General features: G+C 37.3%; 1 pseudogene; it reads right to left on the bottom strand.

Moving 5' to 3' along the window:
• Nucleotides 1–5,475: 5,475 nt before the first annotated feature.
• LOC118522002 (glycoprotein-N-acetylgalactosamine 3-beta-galactosyltransferase 1 pseudogene) lies at nt 5,476–9,580 on the bottom strand (annotated as a pseudogene).
• Nucleotides 9,581–15,422: the final 5,842 nt, after the last annotated feature.

Here is a 15,422-nt window from a genome sequence, read left to right as displayed (position 1 = left end):
GTCTCTATGGCTAAAGACCACCAGGAACAAGATTGAATGCAAAAATTTGGAGAAAATTCAAGTGGGCGTAAATTAAGATGACCCGCTCTGCTTATTATTCTTGGTCCTCTGCCCTGTTACAAATACTCATTGCAAACCCATCTTTCCAGAAGAGAAATTAATTACATGACTGTTTCATATTTGAACATACTGGGGAAAATAAAGATCATCTCTAAAAAGCTTTCCTAATGTACCGATATAGTATGAAATGAAAATCAGAAGAAAGTCAACATTTTTTTTTTCTATTCCTTTGATGGAGAGAGGGGGGAAAACAGAAGGCTTTGACAAAGAAATGCTTTTACTGTTCAAAGGGGACTTGTTTAGGAAACTGAACACATTAGCATCTGATGCTTGAGCTTTCCTTTCAAAGTGAAATTAAGCTGAGTAATAATAATTTCCTCCCCTCTGACTTCTTCAAATAAATACATTCAAACATAAAACCTTGCATTGTGGCATGAGGCTTACAGCTAGCTAGCTTCTTTCACCTTTAATGAGACCGGGGCAAACCAAGGGGTAAGAATGATATGTTAATGAGAGGAGGAAGCTGAGACAGTCCCAGGATGTAAAGAACTTTTATTCTTTGGGATTGTGTAGAGAGTTTCCTTTACCTGTTAACCTCCCTGCATTTCTGTAGCACATAAAAGAACATATGGACCTCCAGTTGTAAAGGCACTTTGACTTGGGTATTTATACTGCTTTGCCAGGAATTTACATTTCATTGAGGTAGAGTCAGCCCTCAGGGACTGTCTCCTCTGTCTCTCAGACTGTAAGGCCAAAGACATGCTTTGATCAGCTCCTCTCACTCTGACCTAGGATCCCTGGCAGCCCCCTCATTCCTGATGCCTACAGACTTGTTTATTCCCCTCCTTTCATTGAGAAATTTACCGCCTAGACTTGAGTCTCCCTCTCCAACCCACATTCTGTTTGCTTTATTCCAACTACTCAAACTAGATATCTCATGTTATTCTTATATAGAACTAATGTTCACTTATATTTACTCATGTAGTTAAATAAAACAAAAAATTCACCAGTGTCTTTTGTGTCAAATCTACATTCTGAAACCATTTCCCCTGTTTCTGAAATGTGTCTTTCACAAGTTTCCTTTAGTCAAAGTGTGTTGGTGATAGACACTTTTGGGTTTCAGATATCAAAACTTTTTAGATTTCATTCCTGATTGGAATTTCGAAGTTTAAGTTGATGACTATTTTCTCATAGAACATTCAAACTATTATTTTACTGTTTCTCTGCGTTTGTGGATGCTGTCAATGAGTCAGCTGTCAGCCTTATTGTTCTTTGTAGGTGATCTGTCTTCTCTCTCCATGAGTGTTTTTAATTTATTTTCTTATTCCTTGAGGTTCTTTCGTTTCAACGTGAAATGTCTAAGTGTGGATTTCCTTTTACTTGTAGTTCCATGCTTCCTGGATCTGAAGTTTGTGGTCTTCCTCTCGGTAAAATTCTCAGACGCTATTTCTTTGCATAGTGCCTCTTTTTAAATTTCTTTCCTTTCTTTCCTTGTGGAAAGTTAATGAAGTATGTACTAGAATGTTCCTATTGTCTATATAATTTTTAGCATTTGTCTCACAGTCCTGTATGTTTTTCTGTATTCTGATGGCTTCAGGGATCTCTCTCACTCTCTTATGTCTGATCTTGGGTTTCAATTTTTCAATTGTAGTTGTCTTTTAGAGGTATTCTTTTCATTATTTTCAAAACCTGTTGGTTTATGTATTAAGTGTTGCTCCAATTTTCATGACTGTCTTTCTCAAAAATATACCAAATATGCTTATTTTGTGTTCTGTGACTGGTAACTCCCCGACCAGAAGTCTGTGTGGGTGTGCCCTTCGCTCTGCGGTGGGTACCAGCTCTCACCCATGACACCACATCGGCTGCCTGGGCTGTGGGGGTGTTTGCTAATCTTCCGCTGTGAGCCCAGATCTTCCCACTGTGTCTGTGAAGATTCTTGGAGGCCTAGATTGAAGTTCATTTGTTTGTTTTTCAAAAAGGAGTGCCTTTTACTCCTGAAAATGCCTGAGGGTACTAACAACATGAGCTCACTATAAAGGACGTGGTTTTCTTTGGATTTTTGGAATATACAGGTGACATGAAGGTACACCTCAAAACCACATGATGGATGGATTTTCAGGGGGATTTTTTTCCCTTCTAGCTAGAACTAACGTTTAGAATAATCAAGTGTGCATTTTACCTTCTTTCTTGATTTGTTCATTTTTTACCTGTAAATGTGAATATAATCTTTATGACCTCAGTTTCATGCGGCCAAATCCATCATCTTCCCCCCATCCTATTTATAGACACCTCTCCCACTCCCCCGAGCTAGAAAACTCATCCATCCTTGACCCCTGTAACTCCCTCACTTTCCCACATCCAATGACTGTGATATGGTTTGCATTTTAGTCCTTAGGCATAGGGTTATATCTCAGTTTACCAAATGCAAACAAGTCCACAACACAGGGCTGATTTGCTTCTGGATGATCCAGTCCTGTATATATGCTTCTTCTACAAATCCTATTATGAGCAAAAGGTTCTGAAATGAATAATGAAGTCCCATAAACCAGAAATTTTCAATGTCTACCACAGATCTCAGTGGTTTGTTCATGATGAAATGTAGTATTGTATCCTCTGCCAAAGATATAATATAAATATCTACTTATATGGTTCATTGAATGCATAAGTGCCCCATCATTTCTGAAACTTTTATTATTGCTATGGTACACTTGTCATTAGGATAAAAGTTATGTTGCAATCATGCAACCGTGATGCTATTAATTTATTTCCTGTCCCTCATAGCTTCTGCCATCTCCAGCCATAAAACCAGTTGGGAATCTATTCTGGCACAAAACATACATTTATGAAACCCATGGTATTTTGTTTTTTGCTCATAAGCCATATATTTTCTATTCAGAGCATCTCCTGCATATCTGCATATTTACATTTCAATCTGAAAAAGAAATTCTGAAATGTTAAAAATAATTTTGTTATTGTTCTTATACAATGAAGTAGTAACTGAACTTTTCCTTTACAATTAAAGTCACTATAATATCCCTGTTTTTAGGGTGAGATTCAGATATACTGCAAAATAATTTGTCTATATTAGTAATGAGCATTTTGGTTACTAGTAAGCCGTAGAGCCCACCAGCCTTACTACTCTCAAGGTGGACCATCTCTGTCTATATTCTTTGAATCCTAAGTCATCCTAAGAGCACCTAGCTCTAAGAACATGGGCTTTAGGATCACATTGCCAGTTATTATCCATCACTTGTAAAATAGGACAGTACAGGAACTTGTAAGTCATAAATTTTGACTGAGTCCATGCACATAAGGCGTTTAGAAGTTGTCAAGAACTGAAAGCAATTCTCAGTAAATGACTAGCAGCAGGACTAGCAATCTCTTAATTCCCATGGACTCCAATACAGTTAGGCACTTAAAATTTCGGGTCTAAATAATTCCACAAGGTTCTAAATGTATGATTTTCCTCAGTATCCTTTTACTGCTCTCTAATACGTCTACACATAAGCTAAATATTGCTTGTGCAATATTGTCCTCTGCTGAACCCTGTACTATCTCATCTCTTGCCTCTCAGCTCACATCCATATCATCCTTTATTAGTTATCTATTGCTGTGGAACAAATGACCACAAAATTTGTGGCCCATCTTTATTATCTCACAATTTCAATAGGTCAGGGATCCAGATGCAGCTTAGCTGGATCCTCTGCCCCAGGCTCTTTCACAAGATTGCAAATAAGGTGTTGACCAAGACTGGAGTCTTATTTGAAAGCTCGCCTGGGGAAGGAGCCTCTGCTCAATGTCCAGCAACATATAACATTTGTTGCAATCATACATCTCATAGCCCACTCAAAAATTCATTCTCGCTTCAACATTTCTTTATTGAGGGATGCATTCCCAAATATCTACTGTGTTCTTGTGTAAGATGTTATGAAGTTATGATGTCAGCTTGGCATGGAAAACTTCTTCCCAATTCTGGCCCCGGCTTCTGCCCTCCAGGTCGTACCCATTCCTTTAAGTCTGAGTCAAACTTCATCTCCATGGAAAGTCTTTTCTCCATTTTCTAGACAATCATTATTATTCCTTTTTCTCACATCTCCTTTTACTTTTGGAACTACACACTTTGCCAGTTTGATGTTCTTGGATTTGTTCATATTTGTTCATGGAGAAAAAGGTATTAACCAAATAATAAGCAACTTGAGTGTACCCAAAAAATAAGCCATGCCTTATTCGTATTTTGCACAACCCCTAACACAGCATTTAGAAATTTGATGCAAATAACAACAACAGTAACTATTACTATTATTATATTAAATGATTTTCTAACTGATTTTCATCAGGGAGATCTTGTAATTTAGTATTAGAAAAATAAGGCTAGGGGCGCCTGGGTGGCTCAGTCATTAAGCGTCTGCCTTCAGCTCAGGTCATGATCCCAGGGTCCTGGGATCGAGCCCTGCATCGGGCTCCCCGCTCAGGGGAGAGCCTGCTTCTCCCACTCCCCCTACTTGTGTTCCCTCTCTCGCTGTGTCTCTCTCTGTCAAATAAATAAATGAAATCTTAAAAAAAAAGAAAAAGAAAAATAAGGCTATGTTCTGGTAGATGTTTGGAAAGCACTGATGGGGCTTTTTCTTTTTAATATCAAATTGTGTTTTCATTAATGCACATTTAAAACAAGTGCCATTTTTATTCTTTTTCTGAAAGAAACACTGCCAATTATGAGTAATCATGGCAAGTACAAATTCATGGCTTGAGTTTACAAACAACACTGGAAAAATTTCTTCTAAAATTTTGTAAAGAAAGGTTTATTTAGCACTGTGTATGTATTACAAAATGGTGTGATACAGTTTTAGCAAATTTAACTATTTGGGTTTCTTAGTGACAATAATGAGTGGTCAAGAACAGCGGAGAAAATCTCTACACAATCTCTATTCCTCTTCCTGGCCACCATCATTTTTTTATTTTATTTTATTTATTTATTTGACAGAGAGAGAGATATCACTAGCGGGGGTGTGGGTGGCAGGGCAGAGGGAGAGAGAGAAGCAAGCTCCTGGCCAAGCAGGGAGCCCGATGTGGGGCTCGATCCCAGGACCCTGCGATCATGACCCAAGCTGAAGGCAGACACCTAACTGGCTGAGCCACCCACGTGCCCCAAGGCCACCATCATTTTTAAAACATTCATATATACACATTATATATATTTTTTATATATTTCACATTTATATATGTGTATGTTTCTGTATCAAAACACATTTTAACAGACTGCACAGCTCATTTAAAGCTTCAGCTGACAGTCATACATATGCAAGATTTCTAATATGTCTTGTTTGTTCACTTAAATGTCCTCACTGGGATTCCAGTTTTCTATAATGGAAATGCAGAAGCCTTTCTTCAGTGTGATGTTAGATATTTAAACTCTGTTCACTCATGTTTTTCCACTAAGGTTTTCTTAATTTTTACCTTTGGATCTTCATTTTTATATGCTTCACTTGTGTCCTTTAGGCTAGTCTCAGGTAAGGCAGGTTGATATCTATATACATAACCATATGGCTGAAGATGATAAATGTGGTATAGGGTCAGCATAGTAGAAAGAAACCACAGGTTCATAACATTAACTAGGACCTTCTACGGGAGGATACTAGTTATAATGCTGGTACCAAAAGGTTTTGTTTAGATAACCTTTGTTTAAGTTGTGTTGCTGCCCAAAGGGATGGAAAATTTCTTTTCCTGTGGGATCTCTGGAATCTCCTGCCTCTATGTTTATGATTTCCATGCATCTCTCCAGCACTGTTTTCAGTGGAAGAACTGCTTGTGCATTTGTCCATCTTGGGTGCATCAACAAATCCCCAAAGCTTCTTTGCTCTGCATATATCCTGCTCCTCCACTCATGCGGCCGTGCTTTAGGTAAGGCTTAAATATTTTCCTGAAGGATATGGGTTTGTACATTGCCAGAAGCCACCTTAGATTCTCTAGTAAGATATAGGTATGGTCATGTCTTTCTTATTCTAGATGATGGTCATGAACACACTGAAAAGCTTTAATTGTTTTCCAGTACCATTGGTTTCTGCCTTCTTTGGTGTTTAATCCCATAGTAAGGAAGACTTCCTTTCCTTCTGAACTCGTAAACCACATTTTATTATAATGCTCACCACATTTTGTTATAATGCTGAGCCCAAGTAGCTTTGCTTCTTTAGGTTTTCCAACTGGAATTACATGAGATTAAGTTTAAGCATGATGCATTTTCATGGTACCTCAACTTTCCTTGCAGATTTTAGGAAACCCAGTTTCAGGAAATGGCTTTTAAGGCTTGGCTGAGTGTTTTATCCTTCCTCTGCTGTTGGCAATTGGATTTTTATGTTCTCAGCTATTTAATATTTTGCAGAGAGAGCAGCATGACATGCAGCCTAATATTCATCATAGTGAGCTTCAGGCCAGGCATTCAGATAATAAGGCCCAAAGTCAGCTAGAAGGACAGAAGGACTTTAACACAGATGCCAGACAACATAAAGATGAGAACACAGGACAGTGGATGTACCTTGAAAATACACTGTGCTTATCCTTTGTCTGGTGTCTTTTGTCTCAAGTCTTCTCCTCAAGAGTAATTCCAGCTGGAAAAGGACAGCCTTCATCAGTGCTTCCCACCCAGAGTTCCCATCCCATGTTCCCCACCACATGCCCTGTCCAGGCCCTGCCAGCCCAAAGCACAGCCATCCCAGGTAGGGACTTGTTAATAAGACATTTGGATACCGATTCTGATCACATGGTTCTTCAATATATAGGTGCATTTGGAACAGAGGATGAACGTGCACATCTCCTTATGCTCCCTTTTGAAACTGTTCTGGGCGCCTGGGTGGCTTAGTCGTTTAGCGTCTGCCTTCGGCACTAGTCATGATCCCAGGGTCCTGGGATCGAGTCCCACATCGGGCTCCTTGCTCATCAGGGAAGCCTGCTTCTCCCTCTCCCACTCCCCCTGCTTGTGTTCCCTCTCTCGCTGTCTCTCTCTCTGTCAAAAAATAAATAAAAATATTTTTTTAAAAAAGAAACTGTTCTAATGCTACAGTGAAGAGATATTTAAAATAAATTATTAGGAAATACTATTTTGAGTAGAGATACGGCATAATATATCATTTTAACTTGATCAATATGGTTTCTGTGTTGAGAACAGACAGAAAAGAAGGTAAAAGCAGAGCAGGTCTATCAGTTGATAGCATCTGTGATAATATAGATGAGGGAAGATCAGGGCTTTGCCTAGGGTGGTAGTAGTAAAGATGGAAAGAGTGGCGGGATCTTAAATCTGAATATAATTTGGAGGCAGGACTAATAGGATTTGCTGCTGGACTGAGTGAAAGGCAACAGTCTATGACAAAGCCAAACAAGATCTTTACTAGTGGTAGAAGCAGATTTTTCCTTAGTTCTTCCTTCCTCCCTCCCTCCCTCCCTCCTTCTCTCCTTTTTCTTTCTTTCTTTCTTTCTTTCTTTCTTTCTTTCTTTCTTTCTTTCTTTCTTTCTTTCTTTCTTTCTTTCTTTTCTTTCTTTCTTCTTTCTTCTTTCTTTCTTTCTTTTCTTTCTCGGGGGTGTGCTTTTATACATGGTAAGCTGGAAACATCCACTAGACGTCTGAGTAGAAATGTTGACTAAGCAGTTGAATGTGACACTCTGGAATTCAGAGGAAGGGTTTAGGCTAGAGATGGAAATCTGAAGCTATGAGATTAGGTGATGTCATCAGGGGTTTGAGTGTGAATAGAAGACAGTTCTGGGGCTTACCAGCATTTGGAGGTCAGAGCACGAGAGGTGAGATCAGAAAAGCAGACTGAGAAACAAAGGCTAGAACGCCAGGTGTTTCCTGGAATCCAAAGGAAAAAACTGTTTCAGAGCTAGATTACACCAAATGTTGATGTTCGAGTCACATGGTAACTGGGAATTAGTCTTCTTATTAATGGCTTTGCAAGCATGATCAGAATGAAATCATGATCGAGGAGGATTCAAGAGAAAATGTGAAGAGTCCAGTTGAAGAGATCAAGTCTGTCCAGACAACATTTTGTAGAGATTTGCCTTAATGGGGAGTTGGGGTAGGAGGAAGAGAAGTAGAGAAATGTGGGAACTGACTTTAAATATATTAAGAGGGTTTCCTCTTTTTAAAAATGTAAGAAAAGTGTTTGATAATCATAATGATCCAGTAGAAGTGCAGAAGATGCAGAAAATGGAGAAGTGCTATAGCAGTGCCTAGTGTGGCCAAGGTCTGTTGGGCAGGAGGAGAGGAAAACATATGAGTGCAGGGAGTTCACCTGTCCTTACAGGAGACAGGGAAGAGTGTTGAGGATGTGGAGTCAATGTGTCTTATCTGAGAGCTTCTCAAGGCCTTCTCTCTTACCTACCTTGGTTTTCTCAGGAAAATAGGAAGCAAGGTCAGCTGTGAGTGATGACTAGAAGGGAGATGTTAGAGGTTTGAAGAGAGAGAAGTGAAATGGTAGTGTTAAGGATGTGGGAAGTGAATGGGCCAAGTAAATGGGAGATGAGCTCTGGGTAGGATGCAGAATAACACAAACTCTAACACCGAACACTGATCAGAACCAAGGTGGGATATGAGCTTATCAAGAAAGAAGGTAGATGAAGGCATGTGTGCAAGAGAAGGCAAGGGGAGAAAGAGCCATGGCAGAAGGGCAACAGATACCAAGAGACATGTAATTTGTATAAAATCAAGTGAATACTTAATCAGATACAAGAGCCAAAGGGTTGCCTGATATAGGGACAGTGATTTTAAAATCTGGTAGAACAGTTCATTCTTTATATGCATGAATAGATTTGATAAAAACAAACTTTGAAACTATTTAATATTTAAATAGTAAAAAATAGGATAAGAGAGAAAAAAGTGTATGTTCATTTGTAATAGATAGATAGATAGTTATATGTTTAGCTGTTTGAATAAATAATGTACAAGTTTATTTGTTTATACTTCATGCTCTTCTTAACACCAAAAAGGATCTGAGATATAAGCAGAATTGTCAACTTAGTAATGAAGCATCATCACAATTAATAATGTGGTCATACATTTCAGTGAACAGAAGTATCAGCTGGACTAACACACCTAATTATTAAAACATGGCAATAAAAAATAAGATCTTTTTCTTTGTAAAGGACAACCACATTCCATGAATCAAAAAGTTAGAACCAAAATATAGCTGCAGCAAATGCAGAGAAAAATAGTTTTCTCATCTATCACTTATGAAAACCTGCATTTTATCAGCCAAATCCTCCTAATTAACATATCAAGACCATTGTTACTATCATCTTTTAACAAGAAGATTATACACACGAAGTTCTGTGGATTACCCCGCTATCAAACCATAGTGAATTTCCAAGAAATTAAAATATAAAAAACAGTAAATTTGTTGGGAAATGCTTACAGAGAGTGCCATGATCTTTGAAAGAACAGAGGTCTTCTGCACTTAGGAATCTCACTTTGGCGCTGACTTCTGGTGTCCTGGTAGCTTCCAGTCTTGGATGGTAGATTCACCAGTTCACCCATGTTCCCACAGACCTAGGATCTGGTGCCCATCATGTTTGGACCTGGAGGGAATATTCAGGAATTCTCCTCAGACCTATCTCATAGACCATGATGAAGAGTAGGTTGCTGAACAGTGACCTGGACCACAATTGTTTTTACTCTGCAAGCGTTCTGAAAAAAGAGCTGATTTAATCTCCATAACACTCACTATGGTTTATTGTATACCCGGAGCCTTAGTTATAATTTCAAACCAAGAACAAGGTCCTCCTGCGTGTGACATCCAATGAGCCATGAAAGGAACTAAGTACATTCACTGCCCTGGAGAGATTCCAGCAGCTTCTCCACATGAGATCAGTATATAACAGATGGGACCAGGGTGACTGATTTAATTAGAATATTTTAATAGCAGAATGGAGAACATTGTACAGCTCTATCAGTTAGGAGGAAGGCCATTAAATGCACCAAAGTAATTGTTTCATTGGGAGGATGTGTCAAATGAAATATATCTACATGTAATATATATATTTAATTTGAAGGGAATTTCAGATGATGATTATGAAAACGAAATCATTATATAACATATGATGGTTATCTAAATCTTTATGAGAAATGAAGCTTTAAAGCTCCTCAAATATTTATCTTGTCTTATTAATTGAAGTATCCTGCTGCTTTAAGCTCCTTTTGACCTAGTCACTGTTGTCCTCTAGACTTTAGCATGATACATTAGAAGAGGAAGTGTTTTTTTCAGTCTGTTCAGAAAAATAGACATTTTTGAGATAAAAAAGGCAGTTTATAAAATATACAGCATTTATCTAGGCTTAGTGAACTCTCTAAAGGAAATAATAATGCAAAAATGAAGTTCTTTAGGGGAAGATAGCATCCTGCACTATGCTCTTGAATGAATTTTACAAAAGCAGAAACAAGTTAATCTCTTTTAATTATTATTATTTAACCATAAAATACTTGAAGGTTTTTACTGAAAAATTTGCTATTAGCTTGAAATTTATACTAAGGATTAGTGTCTCAAAAAAATGTTGTCTGCTAATCCCGAGGGATATTATATTACATATTATCTCCCAAATAGTATCTACAATTTTATTTTGAACAAATCCTATATCTAGTATAATAGAGCAAGTCTTCCTATGTTAATGAATGATTGCCATAACACAAGGCTTAGCACCATGGCGCTTAATGGAAATTGAATTAATGCGATAATAGAATTTATGTCAATTGGCCTTAGTAGAATCTGTTGTTCAGTTTCTCATCAAGCAGCAATAAGAGAAAAAAAAAAAAATGTCTTTTTTTACTGAATCAGGCTCAGTCTTATTCATGTATACCTGATAGATTTTTTTTTTAAATTTCCTTCACAGATCAACATAAGTAGGCTTGAGGGGAAGATAAAATGGGATTATCTATCTATCTATTTATCTATCTCTATCATCTATCTATCATCTATCTATCTATCTGTCTGTCTATCTATCTATCTATCTATCTATCTATCTATCTAACTACCTACCTACCTATTTATCTGTATCTATGTATCTAAAAGCCATTTTCTTTAGAAATAAAAAAGGAATGGTATATATTTTTACATAGTAATAAAATTTCTTGCATTATCTTCTTGAAATAAAGAATTTAATTGATGAATTTCTTTTTTAAGTAACTGGTATACACATTCATCACCTATCACTTAAGGTATAATGGTAAATGCTTAGTATTAAATTCTAGAGAGGAGTGAGAATAACAGAGGTAAGGAGAAAACTGTAGACTCTTTGTAGTAGCCAGGAGAGATCTTTGCTGTGAGAATCCAGAAAGTATCATAGAGTCAAAGATGCTATGGGGGGCTTGATCAGGAAGTTACCAAGCCGGCAACAGTTTTCTTCAGACCCAAAACTCAAACGAACTACAAAACCTCTCTTACTGCCCCAGCACAAATCAATTTCAAATGAGACAAAACTCCGTAAGCTATGCCAATGGAAACCGGCAGCCGTGCCATTATTCCACAGAAAGCTTGTTGAAGGAGAATATATGCCCCCACATTATTGTTGTGCACAAATTGTCACAGTAGCTAGGAGTAACAGCTTAGCTAGCATTATATGAATCACTGATAAATATACTAATCTTATTTGACTCTTGAACATTAGCAGATGGTAAAAGTCAAGAATTCTCTGCAGTTTGTATTGACTTCAATTTTTTCACAACTAACAGTTTAGGACAAGAACAATGTCCATGCAATAGAGTATCAAAAAATAAACCAAAGTGGGCTGTGGTGAGGAGAGAATTGAATACCACCTGGTGGTGATGCCCTAAGAGTTGCATCAATTTTTATGTGAGAAGGACCAAAGATTAATCAGAATCACTTTATCTGTTACCCGTGTTTTGATGTATAAATATTTCTTATTCAGTTATTCATTTAATAAACTACATGTGATTCCAAGAGTATGTTTTAGTCATTTTCAAGGTAAGATTTTGCTTTTTTAAAAAAAAAAAATAGTGCTGGCTTAAAAGCCCTGTCCAGTATTACTAAAGAGCCATTGACAATTGCAGTCTAATGCTCTGGTATCAAGAATGATCAGGGGCACCTGGGTGGCTCAGTCGGTTAAGTGTGCCTTCGGCTCAGGTTATGATCCTAGAGTCCCGGGACTGAGTCCCACGTTGGGCTTCCTGCTCAGTGGAGAGTCTGCTTCTCCCTCTCCCTCTGCTCCTTCTCTCTCTCTCAAATAAAAAAAATAAAATCTTAAAAAAAAAAGAATGATCAGAAAAGACAGGTGCATCTTAAGACATGCGGCTTTATTCACACCCAGTCCAAAATGAGTCTGCTCTGCATTGCACCCACATGGTGCCAAGGTGTGGCTCTTCACTTTCCACTTCTTCTGTCTGACCCAGTGCTTTCCTTAGCTCTGTAAAGTTCTTCCCCAGATGTACATATAGCAACCCTGAGTCTGAAGGGTATGGTATAAAAACCCTTGTCTTTATTTTTTCCCCTCATCACAAATGCAAAGATTTAGAGTAAGACTTTATAAGGCATGCCAAAGATAGAAAAACAATTGGGTCATTTCTTAATGCCCTTCTTAGGACTGATTCTGTGCTAATGCAATAATAAACCACTAAAAAGAAGAGTATCCATATTAAAATCACTTTTCCATTTTCCCTCTATAAAATATGACAAATGGAATAGTTATTTATATTACCAATAACTGAATTAGTTCCAGGCTTTTAGATCTTCTGTAAATGTTTACAGAGTTAGTGAAGGAATGAAGCCAACCAACTATTCTGAGCCTATGTGAAAATGATGCTAATATCTGGTTGTTAATAAAACTGAAGCTTTGGGCTATGATTACTGAGGAACAGGTATTAGTTTCAGCATGATATATCTTGTCCCTCCTTCTGCCTCTGTTAGAATGAATATATTGTATTCTGACCTGTCCTGTGTAGGAAATTAACTAGAATGTATTGAAGTTAAGCCCGTTAACCTATACTCATTAACACCTTAAAGTAATCTTATAAAAAAAGGTCTGGGGAGTTAATACCCAATATATGCAGAGTGTTTTTTAAAATGAATGAGCCCTTTTAACTATTTACTGAGACAAGATGTAATTTAAAAAAAAAGTAAATTGAAAAGTGTCATTAGATGTCAAAATAATTAATATTCAAATGAGAAGATATATTTAATTAAAAGCTCTAAATCTGGAAAAATGAGGGATTTAGTGGTCTATGGCTGTGTTTAAAGGCTTCAAAGACAGCAAGTTCTTGAGTGCATTACATTTGGCTACTAAATCATTTAACTGATTATATATTTGCAGCACACATTGTAATTACTAGGTGGTATCTTATTGGTTCTGTGTCAGTAATGAGGAAATTTAGGCCAATAGTTCGAGAAGTTTTCAATTGCCAATTCTGATAGAAATTGTAAGTGACCTCTTAATGAGTACTCCAGATATATTGATTCATATTCTAGCAATTGATATCTAGTGCCCTGGTTACTGGAGATTTAACAATACAATTCGGAAATCGCAAAGTTATCAGGATATTGAGATCTTCCTTTCTAAGAGGGAAAATATCTCTTCAACATAGTTATGACATGATTAATGCTTAGTTCAGATAAGTCAATTTCTTATTAAATTGAATATATAGGTCAATGCATGCAACCAGATATAAAGGGTTTCCTCCATTTGTTGGTTTCAAATTCTGGCTATCCAAATAAGAAGATTAAACATGATCCTAATTTATCCAGTGGGAATGTAAATGCTGAAAGTATCTAAATAACTCACTATTCTGAAAATATATTTTTAATGATCCTACATTGTTGAATCCTACCATTGAATCAGAAGAAGAGTAATTTGCAATAATGGGCAGTGATGGCCATGGTATAATCAATGGGATTGTAAATAGCCAGTTGGAGAAGTCATGGAGGCCATTAGTAAGATACAGTAGGGTAACTGACCACTAATGGTCACAGTGGTGTTTCTACCATCACTGGATAGTAGAAGACCTTTGAGATTTCTTGCATGTATTTAATTAGTGGGGATACTAGTGATGATGATAATACCACTAACTGCTAATGTTTCAGAGTGATTCCTATATGCCAAGTAGCATTCCTGTAATTTTACATACGTTTCCTCTACTGATTATCTCCACTAATCTTATGAGGTAGTATTCTGAGGAACTGAGGTACAGAGGAGGTAGTTGGTTTTCAAGATCCCAGAATTAGAGAATGATAAAGCTAAGGGAGTTGATGTGGACAGTGTGATATCTTTTTATATACACAGTACACCCCCCACCCCCACACACAATCATACACATTGCCAAACTATCTCTCTTTAAATGTCTGTTATCCTTGTGACATTTTCAAATCTAGGTATAATGTTAACCAGAAAAGATCAGACACCAACTATTAAGAAATCATTGATATTGCACAGCAAATGTGATAAATGGTGCATTTTATTAAAGGGAAAGTGTCAAAAATAAAGGCAAAGTATCAACATTGCATAAAAAGAATTTTAAACATGAACTATTTAACTAATGATTTTTAAGATACTCCTGATAATTCACAACATTTTAATGGAAATGATTAATTAAATACTGAAAAGAGTACAAATCCTCAACTATCTTCCCTTGACTCTTCTTAGAAGTGAGAGACTGGAGCTCTGTGTTGGAACTGTACTTCCACAAGTGACAATTCAATATGTATTTCTGTTTGGTTCAATACTGTGCGTTATGTCTTAAGCCGAGAGGAAAGAGCATAAAAATTGTATTTCACAGACACATGGTGTATTAATTTACTATTGTGACTGTAAAAAAAATATGACAAATTTAGTGGATTAAACAACATATATTTATTCTCTTATAATCTATAGGTGGAAATCCTAAAATCAAGGTGTCAGCAGACCCGTGTTCCTTCTGGAAACTGTAGGGGAGAATTCATTTTCTTGCCTTTCCAGCATCTATAGGCTACCTGTATGCCTGGTCTCTTGGCCCCTCCTCCATCTTCAAAGATGGTAGCATAGCATCTTAAACCTCTGTCTCTCTGTCTGTCTCACCTCTGCTTCCTCTGTCACAGAAGGACGTATGACAGGACCCTTATGATTGCATTGGACCCTCTTGGATAATCCAGGTCCATCTCCCCCACTCAGGATCCTCAGGATCCATCTCTAATTTAATGACATCTGCAAATTCCCCTTTGCCATGTAAGATAACATATTCACAGGTTCTGGGGATCAGTACATGGACATTTGGGTGGCATCATTCTGTCTACCACATATAGATAGAAAGATACTAGGAAGTGTAAATTAGCCTAGACCTTAAAGCCCATAAACATGTCCTTTCATCGCTAAGTGCACTAAATTTTAGCAGTTAGCCTAGA

The sequence above is a fragment of the Halichoerus grypus genome, chromosome 4 (assembly GCF_964656455.1).
Source record: "Halichoerus grypus chromosome 4, mHalGry1.hap1.1, whole genome shotgun sequence".
Lineage (NCBI taxonomy): Eukaryota > Metazoa > Chordata > Mammalia > Carnivora > Phocidae > Halichoerus > Halichoerus grypus.
This window is presented reverse-complemented; position numbering and strand designations above follow the sequence as displayed.